The sequence below is a fragment of the Bos grunniens genome, chromosome 3, assembly GCF_055505025.1.
Source record: "Bos grunniens cultivar Pamir isolate PY7600 chromosome 3, Bosgru_T2T1.0, whole genome shotgun sequence".
Lineage (NCBI taxonomy): Eukaryota > Metazoa > Chordata > Mammalia > Artiodactyla > Bovidae > Bos > Bos grunniens.
Window position 1 is genome coordinate 4,842,399 of NC_141167.1, and position 18,872 is coordinate 4,861,270.

Here is an 18,872-nt window from a genome sequence, read left to right on the forward strand (position 1 = left end):
CCGGGAAGGATAGGTCACTGTGCTGAAGGGAAGTGTGGGCCCCCAAGGCTGGAGGATGCAGGTCGCACACCTATTCCCCCTGGCTTAGCCCCCTTGTGCAAGCTGCCCTTTCTCTACCAACTCTCCTCAGAAGAGATGCTCCATCACTGACAGGTGGTTGGAAAGGTTAGGGTGGCTAATTCAGAATCTCAACATTTCATCTGGTTCCTAAGGAATCCCCTAGAAAAAACTAGAATTGATAACTGGGTTCAGCAAGATTGCAGGATAGAAGATCAATATACAAAATCAGGTGTATTTCTATACAGTGCCCATGAACAAACTGAAATGAAGAAAACAACTTCGGGGCTTCCCTAGTGGCTCAGTGGCAAAGAATCTACCTACGAATGCAGGAGACATAGGTTAGGTCCCTGGTCTGGGAAGATCCCACAGATCCCACATGCTGTGGGATAACTAAGCCCATGTGCCACAACTATTGAAACTCGTGCTCTCCAACGAGAAGCCGCCGCAGTGAGAAGCCTGTGTACTGCAACTAGAGAATACCCCCACTCACCACAGGTAGAGAAAGCCCGAGCACAGCAACCAAGACCCAACACAGCCATAAACAAACAAACAAACAAATAGCATCAAAAGAAACAATGGAAACAGTGACAGACTTTATTTTCCTGGGCTCTGAAATCACTGCAGATGTTGACTGCAGCCATGAAATTAAAAGACGCTTGCTCCTTGGAAGAAAAGCTATGACCAACCTAGAGAGTATCTTAAAAAGCAGAGACATTACTTTGCCAACAAAGGTCTGTCTAGTCAAAGTATAGTTTTTCCAGTGGTCATGTATGGATGTGACAGTTGGAGTATAAAGAAGGCTGAGTGCCAAAGAATTGATGCTTTTGAACTGTGGTGTTGGAGAAGACTCTTGGGAGTCCCTTGGACTGCAAGGAGATCAAACCAGTCCATTCTAAAGGAAATTAGTCCTGAATATTCATTGGAAGGACTGATGCTGAAGCTGAAGCTCCAATACTTTGGCCACCTGATGGGAAGTGTTGACTCATTTGAAAAGACCCTGATGCTGGGAAAGATTGAAGGCAAGAGGAGAAGGGGTGGCAGAGGATGAGATGGTTAGATCGCATCACTGACTCAGTGGATATGAACGTGAACAAACTCTGGGAGCTGGTGATGGACAGGGAAGCCCGGCGTGCTGCAGTCCATGGGGCCACAAAGAGTGGAACACGGCTGAGCAACTGAACGACAGCAACCACAACCAAAAATGTCTAATAAGTGAACGGCTTAACATGTCATGCTTAGTCAACTCGAGGGGGTGTTTTGTAGCTGTCAAACTCATAAACATCAAGTTTTTGTAAAAGCAGTCTTTCTGAGATAATGTTAAGAAAAATACGGAAAATAATATGGTTTATACTTCTTGGCTATTAGTATGTTCCAGACTAGATTTACGGATAAATATTACAAAGTGAAAGTGAAGTTGCTCAGTCATGTCCAACTCTTTGTGACCCCATGGACTGTAAGCTACCGTGCTCCTCCATCCATGGGATTTTCCAGGCAAGAGTACTCGAGTGGGTTGCCATTTCCTTCTCCAGAGGATCTTCCCAACCCAGGGATCGAACCCAGGTCTCCCGCATTGTAGGCAGACGCTTTACCATCTGAGCCACCGGGGAAGTCCAAATATTGCAAGGGAACATAGAATTGAAAACTCTTGTAAAGTTAGAGAGATAAATGATGACTGAAAAAATACTGTCTTTTAAAATTTTTTTAAATATTGTAAAATTATTTTAATGGTGATTTCCTTTTGCTCCAAGTCTTAGCTTTAACAATCCAAACTTTAAAAAATAGGACATGTCTCTCTTTTTTTGTCTCTTTTTTTCCCCCTTTTGACTAACACTCGTGCTCACAGGTGAATAATAAAAGAGAACATTTTTGCAAAACTTCTGAAAGATCCTGGAGCTAAGGGCAGATGAATGTTAGGGAAAGTTTGCAGGAATAAAGAAGAGTGGTACAAAATGGTGGCGGTGGAAGCAAAGGCATTAAAAATAAAGCAGGGAAGAACAGCAGAGGGACGACGGTAAGCCAGAGCCGTGATAGATGGGGAACTGGGTGGTCTCATAGGAAAACGTCATCACTGAAAGCCCCTTGTCACATTCACTGTTCATTTCCTGGGTGAAGACGTGTCTCTTGGCTGCAACATGAGACGGAATGTAGAGCAGCTCACTTTGCTTTGTTTTGATTCCGTTGACTCCGTGGGGCGGTGCCACACTCTGTGTTGTGGGCGTATCTGATGCAGAAGGTTCTCTGTAAATTTCTGTTGAATGAGTGCTGATGTGTGCTCACGTTCCTTTCGTTTATTCGCTGAGACCAGAACCTTGCCTGGCTTGCCCTTCCTCTCTGTCTGTCAATCCTCTCTTTATTTCCTTCCACATCTCCATCTCCTCGCAGCAAGGGCTTTCAGCTCTGGGAGCAATTTGGTGAAGAAGACCTTTCTCAAGACCAAGAGTGTAAGGATGTTGCTCTCGCCTCCCCACCTGTGGGGATCTGCTCCCTGTTGCACCCAGACATCAGGACAGGGGCACAGCCAGAACTGCCCTTGTCTTCAGAGAGCCCAGGACAGAACACCCATGGAGACACCTCCCAAGTGCCCTCTGAAGTAGGGACCAGCGCTTCTGCCTGGACACCAGCCTTCTGTCCTGTGACACTTCCTGCTTGTTTGTGCTGATGACTTCTATCATCTTCACACTCCCTGGGCTGCGGTGTTACCGTGACTCCAAGCTCTCTCTGTTTGTAGCAGGCCAATAAATCTGAGAGACGAGGTGTTGAGGCAATGAATGCAACTTTATTTGGAAAGCCAGCTGACGGAGAAGATGGCAGACTGACGTCTCAAAATAACCATCTTACGGGGTCTGGATGTCAAGTTATTATGCAGATCAGAGACGGGGGAGGTGAGAAGCCAAGTACAAAGGCCTTTCATCTTGCAAACATCTCCTAGAATGGCAAGCCTCAGGCAGGGGACGTGTTAATTTATTCCTGCCTGCCATCTACAGGTGGACAGGGTCCTGAAAAAGCTTCTTCAGCTTCATGGTCAGGCAGAGGGGCAGGGTTCTCTGAGGCAGGCCGTCATGTGTGAACATAATAACAAAAACAATGGAAACCGAGTCAGAGAAGCATGTCTTCCTACGTGGAGACTGGATTGGTTATTCCCTGCAACAGTAGGACCACCTGGGACCCCATCCATTCCCACCTTGCTGGGACTCCACTGTCCATCTCAGACAGCTCTGGGTCCTGCCACTGCTGCAGCCTTTGCTAATCAAGCATAATCTTCTTTCCAGTGGAGCCTGGATGTGGTCTTAGCGTCTCCCCTCAACAAAGACTACAGCCAGTCCCCACCAGTGGTCAGAGTTGGTGAGCAGCTCTGCATAACCGGGCTGAATAGCTGGGCAGTGGCCTTCATTCCAGCAAAGAGGTGCCAAGCTCCATAGGCTGGATCAGGTTCCATCTCGAGCATCTCCACAGGCTGGATCAAGATGGTACTTCCCTTGGGCACTTCTGCCTCTGTTCCTTCTCTTCTCCTGCTTCCTGCTTGCTCGTGTGCGGCTGTGTACTCAGTCACTTCAGTCACATCTGACCCTTTGTGACCTCATGGACTGTGGCCCGCCAAGTTCCTCTGTCCATGGGATTCTCCAGGCAAGGATACTGGAGTGCGTTGCCATTTCCACCTCCACCGGCTTGCTCAGGGCTCCCCAAGTCCCAGCACACCCCCAAGCCTAACCCAGGACTCACAGCCACAACACATACGTGGTAATAAACCGAGTTCTGCTTGATCTCCCAGCTGAGAGGCTCAGTGTGGCCTTGCATGGGAGTCACCAGAGTGATTCGGGTGACCCTGTGCCCTGGGGTCTGTGCTAACCACCGGCCCAGAGTGTGAGGCTCCTGCTGCTGACTCCCCCAGCACCCAACCCAGCTCCCATGTAATCAACACACTCTCTCGGAGAGGTAATTTATATTTTCCTATACTTTCCTAGGATTTATGCTTTCCTAGAAAGCAGTATCTGGAGTTGATTAATAGAAAGTCAGTCTTCAGTTGGGGAAAGAAATGTAGGAATTTTGGAAACCAAGGAGAACCCGTCGGGTATTTGGGGAACTCGAAGCTGAAACCGTCATTTGTTTCCCACGCAACTTAGAGCAGAAGGAGCCTTAGGATCCTGGCACTGACCTTGGGCGAGTCCCTCAGCCCCTCTCCAGCTCTATGTCTGCTCCTGTCAAAACTAGGTAACACTGGGGCGACCCTGCAAGGCCATTTTTGAGCACTGAATTAGGTGAGTCCCAGTCCCCTGCCTGGGAAAATACGAAGTGACTATTGCTAACCAGATGGAAGCAGCCATTTGGAAGGATGCTGAAGCTGAAGTTCCAGTACTTAGGCCACCTGATGCAAAGAGCCGGCTCACTGGAAAAGACCTTGGTGCTGGGAAAGAGGGAGGGCAGGAGGAGAAAGGGGCGGCGGAAGATGGGATGGTTAGATGGCATCACTGACTCAATGAAAATGAATCTTGGCAAACTCTGGGAGATAGTGGAGGACAGGGGAGGCTGACGTGCTGCAGTCCATGGGATTGCAAAGACTAGGGCTTGACTTGAGACTGAACCACAAGCCATGTGGATGTTGAGTTGGAATATCCCATAACCTTATTCACACAAGGTTTTAAGACACAGCTTCTTTAGCCTTTGAGAGTGGAAAGCAGACGTTATACTCGTTTTTTGGAGGGATCACGGTCCTGGGGAGGCCATTTTCTGTGTCTCTCCTCCAAAGCAAAGGCAGGGGCACCCTGGAAACCTTCTACATGCCATCTCAGGTTTCCCCACCAGGTGACACTGTCGTACCGCGAGAATCTTCAATTTCCCTCCTGCAGAAAGAATGTGGACAGGACTTGGGTTGAAGAGCTTGATTCTTGTCCTTACCTCATCCTCGGTTTTTCAGTTCAGGGCAGTTAATTCCTCCTCCTCCAAACGGCCAAGTGGAAACCCGAGGATCCGTGCTCCCCAGGAGTCCTCTCCTGTGTGCTTGTCTCTAAACTGTCCGGCTTCCTCCGGCCGGCGGTCCCCTGTAGGGCGCACTGATGGTCCAAGTGAGTGGAGGAGGGTCAGAGCCTGTGTGCGGGGCTTGGGCTAAAGGTCATGATCAGCCTCCCCAGGAAAGCTGGGAAACCCTCTCCTCCCTCCAAGCAAGGAGGCCTAGGGCCCCCAGAGGAATCTGCCTAGCGCCCTCACCCCGCTTTCTCAGAGCCTCCGCCTGGTTTGCACCAGGCAGGCTCCTCCTAGGTTCTGGGGAGGCTGATGGGCCCAAAGAAGGGTCAGTGGGAACGAGGGTGAGGCTGTGCAAACATCATCGTCGTATATCTTGGAGGCTGGGGACGATAGAGTCTGAAAGAGCTAAGGTGAGAGTCACTTAGTCGCGTCCGACTCTTTGCGACCCCATGGATCATACAGTCCATGGAACTCTCCAGGCCAGAATACTGGAATGGGTAGCCATTCCCTTCTCCAGGGTATCTTCCCAACCCAGGGATCGAACCCAGGTCTCCCGCATTGCAGGTGGATTTGAGAGAGTCATTTCCTAGGCAGGTTGATAGGGAGTCTAGGGGTCCCCAAAGAGAGAGGGGTCTGGAATTCTCAAGGAGGAAAAAAGGACAAACTTTTTTTCTTTCTCCACATTCCTTAGGATTATATACCAATAATGTATCCTGCCTAAGGACAGTCTTTGGATTCAACCTTCTGTTATTTTAAAAAGTTAATTATGGGAGTATACCTGGTCTTTACAAGGATGTATCTTGCCTGAGGACAGTGTTATCTTAAAATGTAAATTATGAGAGTAGGTCAGAGGAGGTCTTTACAACCTCCAGACATTCTTTGGATTATATAACCTCATTATTAACACTAGCAAGCGGGTACTCTTTCTGCCCCCTTCTGATGCCTATGTCAGAAGCTTTCTCTATCTCCTTTATACTTTAATAAAACTTTACTACACGAAAGCTCTGAGCGATCAAGCCTCATCTCTGGCCCCGGATTGAATTCTTCTCCTCCGGGGGCCAAGAATCCCGGTGTATTCTCGTGATTCAACAACAACCTTTCAGATTCTTTACCAGCTGAGCCACCCGGGAAGCTAAGATAGAGCTAAGTATGATTTTTAAGCTGGATTAATCTGGATTTGAATGACGTGTATTAAGCTACCCTTTTTTGGCATCATCTCCTGCAATCTTTACAACAACCAAATGAAGAACCAAGGCTCAGAGAGGTTAGGTAACTACCCCAAGGTCACACAGCTAGTAAGTATGAGAGGTTTGAACTCGGGGCTGCCCCACTCCAAAGTTCACCTTCTCAGCAGCATTGCACAGAGACTGGGGGACCCCACGACACCAGCAGGTACTCTCTCCTGCTACGTGACTCCTGGGAGTCAGAGCCAGTGGCAGTCTGGGAACAAGTTTGTTATGGCCGGGAGATCACAGCTGAGTTTCTGAGGCCACGTTGTGGACCCACGTCCCTCCTGATCCTCTCAGTTCCATTCTGCTCCATACTTGGCTGCGCTCCACCCACTTCCCCGGCAAGATGCCGTCACTCCACTGTGTCCAGTCACGTCACTCCATTGTGTCCAGTCCTTCGATCACTGCCTGCTCTTTGCCTGGCACCAGCCCAAAGGTGATCGCAGGAGCAAGTACCCCAGCCTCTGTCCCAGGCTGCCCGTGTTCCCGAGAGACATTTCTCCTGGGTCTGTGCTTTCTAGCATTTCTAGAATTTACTGCTCCGCTCTGTATTAACTGCTTATAAAAGATAGAATCCCAGAACACAGTAGATGACACCATAGACGGTTATCATCTCACACTTCCTGTAGTTAGGGACCCGTGTGGTCCACCTGGGTTCCTGCTCAGGGTCTCTCACAGGCTGTCGTTAAGGGCCTGACTCCTCTCGAGGTCCATGGGGATGGATCCCTTCCGCGCCCTCATGTGGTCCTTGGTGGGTTCGGCCCCTCTGGGCTGCTGGTTGGAGGATGGCTCAGCTTCCTGCCAGGTGGGCCAGCGGAAGACCAGCTGCCAGCCTCAGCTGGCCTCAGAGTGGGAGGCAGTGCAGATGACCCCCAGCGCCTTTTTGTGACCGGATGCTGCCTCGACATCCCATCACTTCGCTGTCTTGTATTCTTTAGAATCAAGTCTTTAGGTGCAGCCCACACTTCGTGGAAAAGCTGTGAGCAACAGACAAGGGTGTGGCTGCTGGAAATGGGGGAACGTTGGGGTCATCTTAGAGGCTGCCCACCGCAGTTTGCCTTCTGGCCCTCAAAGATTCACATCCCTTTTGGGTGCAAAGTACACTCACCTTCCCCTCAAGACCCCCAGAGTTCCATTCCATTTTTGTATCAGCCCCAAGCCCATAATCTCACCCTCTGAATTGGATCTGGGTGTGAACAGGCCTCCAGGTGTGTTCAAATGCAGTTCGTCTTCATCTGTAGATGAAACTAGGAAGACACATCTCCTGTCCCCGGAGCACTGCAGGTGGGATGAGCACAGGACCATTGCTGCAGATGCTCCTGCTCAAAAAAGAAGGAAATTGGGGGCACACAGGAGGCGCTGGTCCACAGCAGCTCTGAAATGCGGTCGGGTAGATGGTGATCATTTCTGGAATAGTTCTCCATGTCTCTCTTGGGTTCCTGAATCTGAGTCATCCTTCTTTTATTCACGAAAGGTAAGACGTGTTTGCAGCCAAGTGGTTTTCTCCTTCTCTTGCCTGCTGGCCTCACTCCTTCTCTCTTTAAGGCTGTTGCTGTGCCTTCAGTCCCAGCGAGCAGTGCTTCTGCTGCTGTGATTGGGGGAAGGACACACACAGGGCAGGGGGTGGAGCATGCTCCGTTGTTATGGTGATTTTTTTTCTTTCTTAAGCTGGATAACAGGTACCTGGGTCATCACTGTATCACTCTTTAAACCTTTTGGTATGTCTTCAATATTTCATAATATTGTATAAAATATGGTATAAAAATGGTATATAAAATATGGTATAAAAATTTATACCACAATATGATATAAAAAAGAATATTTTTTGAAAGGAAAACTCAGGGCGTTGGTGTATGACTAGAAAGACGGATCAACAGAAGTCCAAAAATAACCCAAGTACATAGGGAAGTTAAGTCTATGATAAAGAGATTTCAAATGCTGGAAAAGTGACTGACCTTTTAATAAATCATGCTGAAAAAAATCAAATAATCATTCTTCATCCTATACTCGATAATAAACTCCAAACGAATTGGAAATATAAATGTGAAAAATAAAATCATACACATTCTAAATTCTAGAAGGCAACATGAGTGAATTCCTCTATGGGGAAAAGTTTTTTCATTATGAATCAAAATCCAGATGTCTGAAAGAAAAGGTGAGTAAAATTGAACACATAAGCATTACAAAAGAAACTCTGCATACCAAAATGCGTCTTATGCATTATTAAACACACACACACACACACTCTCTCTGCTAGAAAATACTTGTAATAAAGATCAGAAGCACAGAGCCATTTTCAGGAACATATAAAGAATCCTTAAAGATGGAGCGGAGACAGGTGAAGATGGCCACGTTGACAGGAGTCTCATGTTTCATTCTCTCTGAATTCCTCCATAAGAACAGGCAGCACAGCTAGAGAAGCAGACAGCTGCAGGTAACACTTATAATAAAACTGGTGATGGTACTTTAGTCGCTCAGTCGTGTCCGACTCTGCGACCCCATGGACTGTAGCCCACCAGGCTCCTCTGTCCATGGGACTTTCCAGGCAAGAACACTGGAGAGGATTGCCATTTCCTTCTCCATGGGATCTTCCCGACGCAGGAAACAAACCCAGGTCTCTTGCACTGCAGGCAGATTCTTAACTGACTGAGCTATGAGGGAAGCACTAATAAAACTGGGTCACAAGATGTTCTTCAGAACTCAAAATACAAGCAAATGGGAATAAGCCATTACCAGCGTGAAGACTTGCGTGTTTCTGTGTCCATGCAAGAAAAAGCAGAGCAAGTAAAGGAGCATCTGATGGATACAGGAAGAGGAAAATCCCAGGATAGCCGTGGGTTTTCACAGTAGAGCAGAGAAGCATGATTTGAGCGTGGGGGGTGGGCACTGCTGACCACAGCAGCTCATGACTGCAGTGGTCCCTGCTGAAGGCGGGTGGGCGCCCTGGTGTCCATTGACTCTCGAAACGGACTTACCAGCGCTTCCTTCCAGAAGAGCCTGTACCCAGGAGAAATGTCTGGGAGTGGAATAAACATTTTTCATAAGAGGGGCAATTGAGAAATCATGAAGGAGAGGATCTGCCTGTAACTGAAGAAGAGAAACATAGTCAGGAAATTTCAGAAACCAAGCTTCCATATTAAAACAAAAACAAAAACATTTTACATGAATAACAGAGAGAGAGAGAGTGAGCTCTGCAGATTGGAGAGGCTAGTGTGAGCCGTGATTCCGTCTCACTGGCCATGAAAACTTCACCGCACACCAAAAGAGAGAAACAGAAAAGAACTGAAGAAAAACCCTGGACAAGTTTGATCAGAAAAATCGAGGGGAAAAAAACCCTAGCACTCCTTAGAAAAAATGGGCAAAGATATGCACTATCCAAAAATATGTGCGACCAACACAGAAGAAAAACGCTAAACTTTAAACACAATGAAAACTAGAACACGGAGTACTGTTTTCCATGCATGAGGCTGGCAGAATCTCAAAAGCTTGACAACACAGCCTATTGCTGGCTGTGGAGGCTGCAAGGATCCAGCAAGGGGCAACTTCAAGGCGGGGAATTCAACACAATAAAGCCAAACCACATACACACACTCACAGCACACACTCTCGGTACACACACAGCACACACTCACAGCACACACACAATACACACAGTTCACACTCGCAGCACTGGGTGAAGAGCTCCTCCCCACCTTTCTGTCCATCCGGAAAATAGGGTCTTTGCAGATGTAATTTAGCTAAGCTAAGGTCCTGGAGTAGGTGGGCCTTAAACCCAATACGGGTTCTAGTGTTCTGAGGAGAAGAGAAGAGGCGCAGGAAGAAGACCACGTGACGAGGAGGCAGAGCCGGGGCGCAGGCGCAGGAAGAAGACCACGTGACGAGGAGGCAGAGCCGGGGTGCAGGCGCAGGAAGAAGACCACGTGACGAGGAGGCAGAGCCGGGGCGCAGGCGCAGGAAGAAGACCACGTGACGAGGAGGCAGAGCCGGGTCTGGGAACCGGGGACGGCCAGGGGCTGGCGGCTGTGCTGCGGCTAGAAGAGGTGAGGAAGGATTCTCCCCAGAGTCTTCCTGGAGAGCAGGGCCTTCCCAGCACCTGGACTTTGGAACTCTGGCCTCCAGAACTGTAAGGGAATAGATTATTGTGGTTTTAAATCCCATCTTTTCTCTTGTTTTGGCCGTGTTGGGTGGCTTTTTGGGGGTCTCAGTTCCCCTACCAGGGACTGAACCGGTGTGCTGGGCAGTGAGCGTGCAGAGTCCTAACCGCTGAGCCGCCAGAAGGTTCCCCAGAACCAGACGTTCTGTGGTACGAGGCAAGATTAGTTCTAGTGCGTATGAGGCAGCCTGAGGCAATGGACGCAGGTACCCTTTGGCCAAATAATGCCTGTTCTAGGAATTTAACCTGGAGACACACCTCCAATGATGCAGCAAATAATATTCGCACCGTCTTATTTGTTAAGGCCTTGTTTGTAACTGAATGCTCTTTGAATGCAGAAATGCAGACGATTGGTTGGCTAAACCAAGGCATATTCTCAACAGAAGGGTTTCTAGAGGAATACAACTATCAAAAGGAACGAAGGATATCTTTGTGAGCTGCAGTCATTGACTCCAAAGATGTCCCCATCCACCCATTATTCCCAGTATGAGCCTGCAGCTAAGGGCCCCCAGAATCTGGGCTGACCTTGAATCTTCCTTTGCCCATTCTCTAAGAGGACCAGTCTTCAAGAGGACTGGCAACTTCCACCGCCTCTCTCTTGCCTATCATACCAAAGATTGGGGGCAGACATGGAATACACGAGGTGCACCAAAAGGTCATGATCAAAGACACTGAAATCACGGTTTCTTTGCCAAGTCTCATTTCCAGGGAAGGCGATGGGGCTTTCACCTCTTTCGGCCGGGGTGAGGGGGTTTTAAAAACATCCAAGTCCTGCATTCCCACTCTCTAGCACCCAAAGTGACCTTCCTCTCAGAAAGGCATCCACAGGTAGAGAGAGGCCTGGTCTCTGTAAGAACTGATGTCTTCATTGTGGGTTTTAATGCGTTTTTTAAAAGTCATTTATTTGTTTATTTTGGCTGTGCCGCACCCTCGTTGCTGTGTGGGCCGACTCTGGTTAGGATGGGTAAGGGCTGCTCTCCAGTTGCACTGCCTGTCTTCTTACCGCGGTGACTTCTCTTATTGCAGAGCATGGGCTCCAGACCTCTGAGACCGCCAGGCTCAGTAGCTGTGGTCCCCGGACTCAGTTGCTCCCAGGCATGTGGGATCTTCCCGGACCAGGAATCGAACCCACGTCCCCTGTGTTGGTAGGCGGGTCCTTAGCTACCGGACCACCAGGGAAGCCCTTTCGTTATGGGGCTTTAAAGGCAGTATTTTAGAGGACACTTCAGCCTTTGAGCACTTTGGCTAGAATGCATTCCTTTTAGAGGCTGGTCACTCCTAATGAGATGGTTCCTCTGACCTGCTCATCGGGGGCCTGGGTCTTCTGTTGCCACCATCCGTCGTCGTTGTCCTGGAAACTCTGATGGGCCCCACCCCGTGCAGCCCTCCAACCTGTGCAGCTCAGATGCTGACGTTTCCTTCTCCTTCCCAGAAGTCTCTGGCAACTTTCCATGTGGTATGACCTCTTTGAAGGGTTCAGCCCTTGTTGACATCACGGGGCAGCTAGCAAACCGTTGCCCCATTTGCCCAAAGGAAGAGTGAAATGTATTTTTATTTTTTTACAAACAGACTAGTTTCCTTTTAGAGCTACTGGATCTGAATTAGCTGGTGAGTTGAAATCCTCAGAAGAATTCAGTGGGAAATGGCTCCTGATATTCAATAGCACGTCCTGTGTTCCCCAGGCACGTGCCAACTTACAGGAACTTTTAATGTACTCCCTAACTGGAGTGATGAAGCAGGGTGAATTCTCTGAATTTCAGGGTGATGGATAACCTAGCTCTGGCAAAACAGATAGCCTTCAATGGCATATGATGCTGCTATTAAATATGAGACTCGAGAAAAACAAAGTTATTCACAAAAAGTGGGAGGGCCAAAGAGATGTTATGCAAATGATTATGGGGCTACAATGTTGCTGTTTGAACAAGTATCTGGTTACAGGATTTACATGTGAAGCGTTCCTGCCCTAGAGCCTGCAAACACCCAAAGGGATGTCAGTAGCTGGTTGTGTAATAAAGAATCTCCTTGGCCTTGATCTTTGTTTCCCAGGAGGTAATCTCTAAACCTTTGGAATTTCCTGAGCGGAGGGAGGGTCTTTGTTATTCATGGTGGGCCTCTTAGACCACACCTGCTAGTTTATGCCAATGAGTGACTCAGGGGGACCCCAGATATTTTATGTTTATGAGATGACTCAGGATGCAGGCTGGCCAGGCCAGAAAGACCAGCGATGTGATTAGAGGGTTGGAGCTTTGATCCGCATGCTGTCAGCCCAAATCTTGTGGGGACAGGGAGGGGCAGGATGTGGGGGTCAGTCATGCAGGTGGTGATTCCATCAGTCACGCCTCTGTAATGAAACCCTGATGATAAACTTGGGATTCGGAGGCTTGGGGGAGCTGGCTGGGCTGGGAGCCCTGTGTGGACTGTCACACATCAGCGACAGGAGGGTGCCGTGTCCCTGAGGATATGGAAGCTTCGTGTTTGAAATGTTCCCATGCCTAGCTCGGTCCTATGGGTCTCTTCCTTGGGCTGGTTCTGAGTTATTTTCTTTTGCTATAATAAAGCCGTCCCTGTAAGTGCAGTGTTTTCCTGAGTTCTGTGTCACTTTAGCAAATTATCAATCCTGTGGGTGTCCATAGGGACCCCCACATTTGTGGCCAATTGGTCTGAGTTGGGAGGTAATCTTGGGGACCCCTAAACTTGCAGGTGGAGTCTGAGTCTTGACTGACTTGATGGTGGAAGACTGTGCCCTTTAGTTGGTTTGGCAAGGCCTGGGAGGTGGGGATGAGGAACTGTTGTTGCTGAACCTCTAAGTCATGTTCAACTCTTGTGACCCCATGGGCTGTAGCCCCCCAGGCTCCTCTGATCATGGGATTTCCAGGCAAGAATACTGGAGTGCGTGAAGAATGGCCAGCTGAAAAATGCGCAGTACAGAGGCTGGGGAGGTCTGGCCGGCAAGGGCTGGGAGTGAGACCCCAAAGGCAGGAGGCTTGGATTGTGTAGGGCATCGAGGCCACCCCGACGCTTCACACTGGTCAGGCTGTAGCCACTGGCTGGGCCCTGGGCCTCGTCCGTCATCAGATTCGGTACCCAGCACGTCCTGTTTCCCCCGTTTGAAGATGAGGATTCAGAGGCCCTGATAAGACTCTTCAGTCACACGCTTGTCCTCAGTACAGCTGGTGCTTTACTATATTTCTTTATTAGGATTAAATACATCAAAGACAATTTCACATAAATAATAGACAGTTTGCTGTTTTAAAGTGTGTAACTCCATGGCATTCAATACACCGGGCTTCCCTGGTGGCTCAGCAGTAAAGAACCCCCTGCCATGCAGGAGGCATGGGTTCGATCCCAGGGTGGGCAAGATCCCCTGGAGAGGGAAGTGGCAACGTACTCCAGTGTTCTCGTCCGTGGGAAATCCCATGGGCAGAGGAGCCTGGCGAGCTACAGTCCGTGGGGTAGTGAAAAAGTAGGACAACACTTAGCAGCTGAACAACAGGAAGTACATGCCTCATGCTGTGTGGTGGCGATCACTATTTCCACAATCTTTTCATCACCCCGTATAGAAATACAAAGTCTGTACCTGTTCAGCTATGACTCCCCACCGCCTACTCCCTAGACTCCCGTTACCTCCGATCTACTTTCTGTAGAAAAAGAGGCTCTGCGAGGCAATGCCTTGCATCGAACAAATCAATTCCGCTTGCACCCCACCCCCATCCTGGGCGGAGGGGAGGGGACAGATGTCAAAGCTTTGACTAGAAGCTCCCACGATAAGAGGCAAGATAGAGGGAAAGGGATTCATTTTCTCACACCGTTTATAATCGTATTTGTACTTTTCTGTGTCAGGTTGGACTTTTTGTGTGGGAAATCCCAACTGAACTGTCAACCTAAAAGGAGTTGGGCACGAGGCATGGAGAAGCCGAGTCTGGGTGTTTCAGGCAGGTTTTCTGAGTGGGGGCTTATGCAGCCAATGAACCCGGCTTCCCCCCTCCCATGGGGACTCTGTTTCCTCTGAGCTGGGCCCCTCGCAGGACAGCCCTACCCTCAGGATAGCAGTAGCCCCAGCCTCAGGTTCAAGGGTGGCTGGAGCCCATACCACTGGGTCTCGGGCCAGATAGGCTGGTCACCGCGGAGATGCTGTGAGGCTCTGATTGGCTTAGACCCAGGTCACGTGATGGACTCTACCCAGAGCCCATTAGGGCTCAAAGGCTGGCTGTGTGTGGGTTTCTGGCTGAAATCTGGAAGGAGCCACTGGTTGGAGACAGTGAATGTCAGGGGTCAGAACCGACAGAAACTGACCAGTGATCACTGAGCCCAGACTCAGGGTTGGTGAGTGGCTCAGTGAGTCAGCCTGTGTCAAGGGCTTAGAACTACCTGCTTACTTCTAGCAGACATCAGCTAGTGCTGCTATTTGCCAGGCAGCATTCTCAGCTCGTAAGTCACACGGTTATCATTTTATCCTTACCACTGCCTCATGAAGCGGATCTTACTTTCCTCATTTGACAAACGAGGACACCAAGACTCAGAAAGTTTAGGCAGCATGACTGAGGTCACACAGCCAGTGAGAGATGGAACCAAGATTTGAACCCTGGAAGTTCCGTTCCAGAGCTTACTTGCTTGTAGAGGGGATTCAAGAGGGAAGCCCATTCGTTGCATGTGGACCATCTCTTGCCTGGAAAAATCCCATGGACAGAGGAGCCTGGTAGGCTGCAGTCCATGGGGTCACTAAGAGTCGGACACGACTGAGCAACTTCACTTTCACTTTTCACTTTCATGCACTGGAGAAGGAAATGGCAACCCGCTCCAGAGTTCTTGCCTGGAGAATCCCAGGGATGGGGGAGCCTGGTGGGCTGCCGTCTCTGGGGTCGCACAGAGTCGGACACGACTGAAGCAACTTAGCAGCAGCAGTATCTATGATAGTATAAATTGGGTTCTCTCAGAAGCCAGTTTTCAACCCGCTTTTAATTTGGAAACCCTTTAAAACTACATTAATGCTTTTAAGATACTATTCTAAAATGCCTGAGATTTAGCAATACCTCCCTATTACTATGGGCTTCCCTGGTGGCTCAGTGGTTAAAAAAAAATCCACCTGCCGATGCAGGAGATGTGGGTTCAGTCCCCAGGTTGGGAAGATCCCCTGGAGAAGGGAATGGTGACCCACTCCAGGATTCTTGCCTGGGAAATCCCGTGGACAGAGGAGCCTGGTGGGCTACAGTCCATGGGGTCACTAAGAGTCGGATGAGACTTCGTGACTAAACCACAGCAACCCTATTACTACTGTAGCCAGAAAGAGTTAACGTAGCTTTCAAACCTTTGTAACTTAACAACGAGGAGTTACACTCCCAGAAAGTATAAATCAATGAGTAATGGGAATCTGGATTAATTCCCAAAATAAAGCTGTTATCCTAAGGATTTATGAAGAGAGGAATAAAAGACATTTAGCAGAATCTCCAGAGACAGATATGAGACACGAAAATCAAACTCTGCAGCGCTTTAAATGTTATTTATCACATCTCTCTCCCCTTTGTGGTCCAGCGCCTGGCACTCAAGCCTGTGATTGTGTTGTTCTAAGTGGGAAGGATCACAAGTGGCTGCCTTCATGTGGAGGTGGGAGGACAGGGAAGATCAGCGAGGAAGAGATGATTCACAGACGTGGACTGCAGCGCAGGGGGTGACAGCCAGTCTGGCTCAGGTTCTGTGCTTAAGACTTTGTATGGGAGCTCTGCATTGTTTCCATGAAAACAACCCAGAGGAAGCAGGGACATTAAACCACGTGTTTCTCTCTGCTCTCTAGGGATGGGAATGCCTCTGTGGCCAGAGGGCTCCGGACGGAGCAGCTGTCAGCTGAGTGGCTGGCCACCATACGCGGTGCCTGGGAGGACACGAGGCTTTGCCCCCTTCTATAAGGAGTGTGGCCTGGCTGTGGGCAGACGGAGGCCCACACACCGGGGTCTTCCCGGGTATGTCCTGATCTCTCTCCCAGAGACCACCTGCAGCCATGGAGAAGGGGGTGCTGACCCCCATGGCCCCGTGAGCAGAGGTGCGAGCAAGGAGAGCCCATGTGAGTTTACCAGAGATGCCTGCATACCAGTGATGGAGGGGTCCTTGCTGGGTTGCTAGGGCTGCCTCCATTGGAGAGGAGCTACAAGCTGGTAGAAATGGCAAGGACTTACTCAACAGGGTGATGATGTCTGGGGAAATTCACGAGAAGTGCATTTTTAACCTCCCTAGCCTCAGTCTCCTCATCTGTAAAATGGGGGATATAATCACTACGCCACAGAGTTGTTGGGGTGGGGGAAGAATCCTGAGGAGCCAAGTGTCAGATACGGAGCTAGGCCAGCGTCCCTGGCCCACATCTGAAGTCATCTCAGGTGCCCCCCGCCTACAGGATGGTCTGAATGTGGAGGGAAGGATGGGGTTCTCTGGTGGGTGGTGGTTTTGAGTCAAAGCAGGCCTGAGTGGCTGCAGGGGGGGTGGGCGCCATGCAGGGTGATGGTCTCAGGTGTGGGGCAACCTGAGGAAGCAGGGACACAGAGAAGGTGATGGGACTCCTGTGCCCTGATGCAGGGTTGTAACCCTGCCATTGGTCTTAATCCCAGAAAGCGGGGTGAGCCTGTGGGGCGGGTCTGGGGTGGGCCTGAGCCCGCAGGTGGGGAGGTTGGGTGTGTTTGTCTAGCCGCAGCCCCTGTCCTGAAGCCTGGGCGTCGCGGCTGTGCTCTTGGGAAAATTCACGAGTCTGACCACAGGGGGGCGCTCGGCACCAAAGAATTCTGATCCAGTCTCCGCTTCGTCCCCAGACGGAATCTGCTTTTTAAATTAATCCTCTATACAAACACAGCAATAGGAACAAAAGAAAGTTGAGCTTTCCTGGGCGTTCTTTCCTTCTCCTCCTTTCTCTGTATTTGCAGCTTGATTTGGACAACCTAACCCTATATTGTCCCAAGGTCTAGTTCCAAACGGGCGGAAGCCAGTCCTGAACTTGGCCGGGAAAGAGACGCACCACCTTCAAAGTGACCTGAATACGCTGATGAAGCCACAGAACACCCCACCATGAGTGGTTTCCTGGGTGGATAAATGTTTCTCACCCCCCCACCCAGAGCACTGTCAGAGTCAGACAGGCCAGCCTTGGGAATGTGAATTTAGCATTTTGCCCTGAACTGGAAATTCCAGGGGTAGGGATAAATTTGGTTTTATGCAAAAACTATTCTGTTTCTGCACATTTGCATATTTTAGCTTTTCCGTGTCACCCTGTCCTCCTTGGCATTTCACGCTCCGCATGCGTGATCACACGCCCCGTTTGCTCTCAGGATCCCATGGCACAAGCAGTCTCCTTCAGCCTCCAGAGCTGGGTGCTGTGCAGGGCCCAGTGTGCTGCCTGGGGATGTGGCGTGGGGCGTGGGGGTGACAGGACTCTGCAGGGACAAACTGCTCCGCAGAGGGAACCCAGACCTTTGCAAACAAAGGTGTTTAGCATCCTTCTGGAAAGTCCCATGAAAAGTAAATCATTGCAACATTTTTTCCTCTTGTTAGTTTTGTAGTGTGTTGGATGTGGATGTAAATAAAATATTAATTTCAAGAGTTGTCTCAGTGATCCTCACTGCATTCTCCCTGCTTTTTGTGGACAAGGGGAATGCCCTTGGTGGGCGTTTGTAAGGTCCGGCCTGCTGTCGGTGAGCTTTGGTCCCAGGCCTGTCCAATCTGGGCACCACGATCACAGATAGAATGTGTGGTCATTCAGAAGACTCAGCCCTTCCTCTCCCCAGGACACACCGGACCCACCTGGCCATTGGCTGGGCGCTGATGCAAGGGATGTAGATGATAGATCAGGGGTAAAGAAGCACATGCTTACATTATACAGCTGTCTGAAGGTCACCTGAGATGAAGCTCCAATACTTTGGCCACCTGATGTGAAGAGCTGATTCATTGGAAAAGACCCTGATGCTGGGAAAGATTCAAGGTGGGAGGAGAAGGGGGCAACAGAGGATGAGGTGGTTGGATGGCATTACCAACTCATGGACATGAGTTTGAGTAAACTCTGGGAATTGGTGATGGACAGGGAGGCCTGGTGTGCTGCAGTCCATGGGGTCACAGAGTCAGACACGACTGAACGACTGAACTGAAATGATAAGTGGAAGAAACATGGCAGCTTTTGAAAAAAGATTTCTTCTAGTAGTGAACTCAAGATATATGTATCTTGATGGGAATATATACCTTTAATACTATAAGTTCTGCTTCAACTCCCAACAATGAAGAGATGAATTTGTACATATCAGAAAATGAGCAGTGGGCACCTATTAAATAGACAACACTGAAAAATACCCAGTGACCTGGAATGATGTTCTGAAATGAAAACAGCAGGCTAAAACCAGTGAATTCCCCCAAACCGGGGGGCCGAGGGAATGTCAAGTGGAGGCTTCAGGCTCACAGCACAGTTCTGTGCTTAAGTCACAATAAATGCTTTGTATTAAAAAAAATAG

The 18,872-nt window shown here is 49.4% G+C and overlaps 2 long non-coding RNA genes across 2 annotated transcripts; one reads left to right on the forward strand and one right to left on the reverse strand.

Annotated features, from left to right (window-relative positions):
* Positions 1-1,756: 1,756 nt before the first annotated feature.
* Positions 1,757-10,266, reverse strand: LOC147374881 (uncharacterized). Its single transcript, XR_015161479.1, has 3 exons — positions 9,941-10,266; positions 9,224-9,335; positions 1,757-4,898 (listed from the first exon to the last, which is right to left on the reverse strand). It is a non-coding gene; the product is annotated as an uncharacterized LOC147374881 (long non-coding RNA).
* A 5,664-nt stretch (positions 10,267-15,930) lies between these two features.
* On the forward strand, positions 15,931-17,971 carry LOC147374882 (uncharacterized). The gene is made up of 3 exons (XR_015161480.1): positions 15,931-16,087; positions 16,190-16,456; positions 17,340-17,971. It is a non-coding gene; the product is annotated as an uncharacterized LOC147374882 (long non-coding RNA).
* Positions 17,972-18,872: the final 901 nt, after the last annotated feature.